Below are 5,756 nucleotides of genomic sequence, written 5' to 3' on the forward strand. Positions count from 1 at the left end.
TTGGAGAGCACATCGGTTACGTGTCAGATGTGTAGCCAAGCAGTAATGGGTCGCCATAGCTGCAAATATTAGCCGGTAATATGAAGTGTTGTCAGCTGAAGTCTGATGATGCAGACGACCGTAAGGACGAAGTACCCAAGAGTACGGCTAGGCCGCGCCTCTTTAGCTCAGTGGCAGACCACTGCTCTAATAAACCAGGCATCGGACGTTCCATCCACACAGGAGAAAGATGAATTTTGGAAATCAGTTGCGCGTCGTGGCCGTATAGCAAACTGTATCTGTGATGACGAACAATTAGCGACAGGCGTTTTTTTTAAGAATTACTCTCAGATGTGATTAAGGCGAATGGCGCAGATAAAGCATTTGCCAAAGCGGTACAGCATAAAGTGGGACGAGGCAGTCTGAATTACATTTTATAGATGTATTTCTCACATATCTCAGAGCCTCTCGCGGTCGTCGTCGTCGTCGTCGTCGTCGTCGTCGTCGTCGTCGTCGTCGCCGCCGCCGCCGCTTCTGCAGAACTAGCAAATGGCCATCGTAGCAAATGCGGCGAGGGACGCCCTGCCTTCGATTCCGAATGCACAAAGTGTGTGGTCTTGTTTCTCAGTCTATATTTGGTCGGTCTCGTAAGAGGTTGAATGTAACGAATGGGTGGGAAAGAGCAAGGGGCAGCGGCTTTGTAAAACGAAAACACAAATCCTCAGGGGTGTGAGCGTTTCGAGATGAGTTGTATACATGATATAGTTGATCGTCAGTGACCATGTGGCCTAATGGATAAGGCGTGGGACTTCTGATCTGATGATTACAGGTTCGAATGTTGTCACGCTCGTTTTTTTCCAGTTCTGAAAAAGAAACATACCGTTTTAATGTAGCAATTGAGCAGTACGAAACCGTCTGAATGTTGCTGTTGACCATTTTTTGCTTGGAAATGCTCTTGAGCTTGAAACACACACAACAAGACCGGTGTTCACTAGCGAAATGGTCGGCAGAGTGCCGACACCGCGAATTTTGACTGGCACTTGCACATCTAAAACAACGTCGGAAAGTAACTCGTTCGGCTTTTGAGTCACATAAAGTATGTGTGTTAATTTTGACGCCACTAGCTCTGCATGCTGTCATGCAATTTCTTTACCTCTCAGAAATGATTATGACATAAAAGTGAAGTACGTGACGAATGTGACGATAGGAAAACATTAGGCAGCATGGAGAGATTCTGTATGGGACCACCCAACCCAAACGAGTACTGTGTGACGTGCTATCCGGCAGGTATTCACCGAGGTAGCCGGCTAGCTCAGTCGGTAGAGCGTCAGACTCTTAATCCTGGGGTTGTGGGTTCGAGCCACACGCTGGGCGGAACGAAATTTTGTTCCGCTGCAGATGTAAATTACCGTTTTTTCTGATTAAGGAGATGTAATGGAAATAGCAACTTTAAACTTTGCCTACGTCTCTGTCAGTCACAAGGAAACTGTATTTGAATGTGAAGGTGATTTTGTAGACATGTGTGGAAGACATGTTCTGAAATGCAAGTGTTGTTGTTTGGAGAGCACATCGGTTACGTGTCAGATGTGTAGCCAAGCAGTAATGGGTCGCCATAGCTGCAAATATTAGCCAGTAATATGAAGTGTTGTCAGCTGAAGTCTGATGATGCAGACGACCGTAAGGACGAAGTACCCAAGAGTACGGCTAGGCCGCGCCTCTTTAGCTCAGTGGTAGAGCACTGCTCTAATAAACCAGGCATCGAACGTTCCATCCACACAGGAGAAAGATGAATTTTGGAAATCAGTTGCGCGTCGTGGCCGTATAGCAAACTGTATCTGTGATGACGAACAATTAGCGACAGGCGTTTTTTTTAAGAATTACTCTCAGATGTGATTAAGGCGAATGGCGCAGATAAAGCATTTGCCAAAGCGGTACAGCATAAAGTGGGACGAGGCAGTCTGAATTACATTTTATAGATGTATTTCTCACATATCTCAGAGCCTCTCGCGGTTGTCGTCGTCGTCGTCGTCGTCTTCGTGGTCGTCGCCGCCGCCGCCGCTTCTGCAGAACTAGCAAATGGCCATCGTAGCAAATGCGGCGAGGGACGCCCTGCCTTCGATTCCGAATGCACAAAGTGTGTGGTCTTGTTTCTCAGTCTCTATTTGGTCGGTCTCGTAAGAGGTTGAATGTAACGAATGGGTGGGAAAGAGCAAGGGGCAGCGGCTTTGTAAAAAGAAAACACATCGTAGCAAATGCGGCGAGGGATGCCCTGCCTTCGATTCCGAATGCACAAAGTGTGTGGTCTTGTTTCTCAGTCTCTATTTGGTCGGTCTCGTAAGAGGTTGAATGTAACGAATGGGTGGGAAAGAGCAAGGGGCAGCGGCTTTGTAAAACGAAAACACAAATCCTTAGGGGTGTGAGCGTTTCGAGATGAGTCGTATACATGATATTGTTGGTCGTCACTGACCATGTGGCCTAATGGATAAGGCGTCGGACTTCGGATCTGATGATTACAGGTTCGAATGTTGTCACGCTCGTTTTTTTCCAGTTCTGAAAAAGAAACATACCGTTTTAATGTAGCAATTGAGCAGTACGAAACCGACTGAATGTTGCTGTTGACCATTTTTTGCTTGGAAATGCTCTTGAGCTTGAAACACACACAACAAGACCGGTGTTAACTAGCGAAATGGTCGGCAGAGTGCCGACACCGCGAGTTTTGACTGGCACTTGCACATCTAAAACAACGTCGGAAAGTAACTCGTTCGGCTTTTGAGTCACATAAAGTATGTGTGTTAATTTTGACGCCATTAGCTCTGCATGCTGTCATGCAATTTCTTTACCTCTCAGAAATGATTATGACATAAAAGTGAAGTACGTGACGAGTGTGACGTTAGGAAAACATTAGGCAGCATGGAGAGATTCTGTATGGGACCACCCAACCCAAACGAGTACTGTGTGACGTGCTATTCGGCAGGTATTCACCGAGGTAGCCGGCTAGCTTAGTCGGTAGAGTGTCAGACTCTTAATCGTGGGTTCGAGCCACACGCTGGGCGGAACGGAATTTTGTTCCGCTGCAGATGTAAATTACCGTTTTTCTGATTAAGGAGATGTAATGGAAATAGCAACTTTAAACTTTGCCTACGTCTCTGTCAGTCACAAGGAAACTGTATTTGAATGTGAAGGTGATTTTGTAGACATGTGTGGAAGACATGTTCTGAAATGCAAGTGTTGTTGTTTGGAGAGCACATCGGTTACGTGTCAGATGTGTAGCCAAGCAGTAATGGGTCGCCATAGCTGCAAATATTAGCCGGTAATATGAAGTGTTGTCAGCTGAAGTCTGATGATGCAGACGACCGTAAGGACGAAGTACCCAAGAGTACCGGTAGGCCGCGCCTCTTTAGCTCAGTGGTAGAGCACTGCTCTAATAAACCAGGCATCGGACGTTCCATCCACACAGGAGAAAGATGAATTTTGGAAATCAGTTGCGCGTCGTGGCCGTATAGCAAACAGTATCTGTGATGACGAACAATTAGCGACAGGCGTTTTTTTAAGAATTACTTTCAGATGTGATTAAGGCGAATGGCGCAGATAAAGCATTTGCCAAAGCGGTACAGCATAAAGTGGGACGAGGCAGTCTGAATTACATTTTATAGATGTATTTCTCACATATCTCAGAGCCTCTCGCGGTCGTCGTCGTCGTCGTCGTCGCCGCCGCCGCTTCTGCAGAAGTAGCAAATGGCCATCGTAGCAAATGCGGCGAGGGACGCCCTACCTTCGATTCCGAATGCACAAAGTGTGTGGTCTTGTTTCTCAGTCTATATTTGGTCGGTCTCGTAAGAGTTTGAATGTAACGAATGGGTGGGAAAGAGCAAGGGGCAGCGGCTGTGTAAAACGAAAACACAAATCCTCAGGGGTGTGAGCGTTTCGAGATGAGTCGTACACATGTTATAGTTGGTCGTCAGTGACCATGTGGCCTAATGGATAAGGCGTCGGACTTCGGATCTGATGATTACAGGTTCGTATGTTGTCACGCTCGTTTTTTTCCAGTTCTGAAAAAGAAACATACCGTTTTAATGGAGCAATTGAGCAGTACGAAACCGTCTGAATGTTGCTGTTGACCATTTTTTGCTTCAAAATGCTCTTGAGCTTGAAACACACACAACAAGACCGGTGTTAACTAGCGAAATGGTCGGCAGAGTGCCGACACCGCGAGTTTTGACTGGCACTTGCACATCTAAAACAACGTCGGAAAGTAACTCGTTCGGCTTTTGAGTCACATAAAGTATGTGTGTTAATTTTGACGCCACTAGCTCTGCATGCTGTCATGCAATTTCTTTACCTCTCAGAAATGATTATGACATAAAAGTGAAGTTCGTGACGAGTGTGACGTTAGGAAAACATTAGGCAGCATGGAGAGATTCTGTATGGGACCACCCAACCCAAACGAGTACTGTGTGACGTGCTATCAGGCAGGTATTCACCGAGGTAGCCGGCTAGCTCAGTCGGTAGAGCGTCAGACTCTTAATCCTATGGTCGTGGGTTCGAGCCACACGCTGGGCGGAATGGAATTTTGTTCTGCTGCAGATATAAATTACCGTTTTTCTGATTAAGGAGATGTAATGGAAATAGCAACTTTAAACTTTGCCTACGTCTCTGTCAGTCACAAGGAAACTGTATTTGAATGTGAAGGTGATTTTGTAGACATGTGTGGAAGACATATTCTGAAATGCAAGTGTTGTTGTTTGGAGAGCACATCGGTTACGTGTCAGATGTGTAGCCAAGCAGTAATGGGTCGCCATAGCTGCAAATATTAGCCGGTAATATGAAGTGTTGTCAGCTGAAGTCTGATGATGCAGACGACCGTAAGGACGAAGTACCCAAGAGTACCGCTAGGTCGCACCTCTTTAGCTCAGTGGTAGAGCACTGCTCTAATAAACCAGGCATCGGACGTTCCATCCACACAGGAGAAAGATGAATTTCGGAAATCAGTTGCGCGTCGTGGCCGTATAGCAAACAGTATCTGTGATGACGAACAATTAGCGACAGGCGTTTTTTTTTAAGAATTACTCTCAGATGTGATTAAGGCGAATGGCGCAGATAAAGCATTTGCCAAAACGGTACAGCATAAAGTGGGAAGGGGCAGTCTGAATTACATTTTATAGATGTATTTCTCACATATCTCAGAGCCTCTCGCGGTCGTCGTCGTCGTCGTCGTCGTCGTCGCCGCCGCCGCCGCTTCTGCAGAAGTAGCAAATGCCATCGTAGCAAATGCGGCGAGGGACGCCCTGCCTTCGATTCCGAATGCACAAAGTGTGTGGTCTTGTTTCTCAGTCTATATTTGGTCGGTCTCGTAAGAGGTTGAATGTAACGAATGGTTGGGAAAGAGCAAGGGGCAGCGGCTGTGTAAAACGAAAACACAAATCCTCAGGGGTGTAAGCGTTCCGAGATGAGTCGTATACATGATATAGTTGGTCGTCAGTGACCATGTGGCCTAATGGATCAGTTCGGCGCTAGCGGCCGTGCGGAGCGGAGGTCCGATACTTCCGCCTGTGCGGCGTGTGCGAGTGTTTGTTTACTTGTGGACTTAGTCTGCGCGCGGGCTAATAACAACGATCATGGCGAACAAGTACAGAAAAACTACATTACGATTCAATTTCTGCAAAGACTACGAAAGACCAAAGGCTTTAGCAGTGGAACGATTCATACGTGAGGACGTCAAGATACCGCCAAACGATATTGTCGGAATTCACCTGTCCGTCGTTAGTCCCACGGTGTAT

The 5,756-nt window shown here is 46.7% G+C and overlaps 1 non-coding gene across 1 annotated transcript; it reads left to right on the top strand.

Moving 5' to 3' along the window:
• The first annotated feature begins 4,466 nt into the window (after positions 1 to 4,466).
• Trnak-cuu (transfer RNA lysine (anticodon CUU)) lies at positions 4,467 to 4,539 on the top strand. Its single transcript has one exon. It is a non-coding gene; the product is annotated as a tRNA-Lys (tRNA).
• Positions 4,540 to 5,756: the final 1,217 nt, after the last annotated feature.

Source organism: Schistocerca gregaria, chromosome 7 (assembly GCF_023897955.1).
Source record: "Schistocerca gregaria isolate iqSchGreg1 chromosome 7, iqSchGreg1.2, whole genome shotgun sequence".
NCBI lineage: Eukaryota > Metazoa > Arthropoda > Insecta > Orthoptera > Acrididae > Schistocerca > Schistocerca gregaria.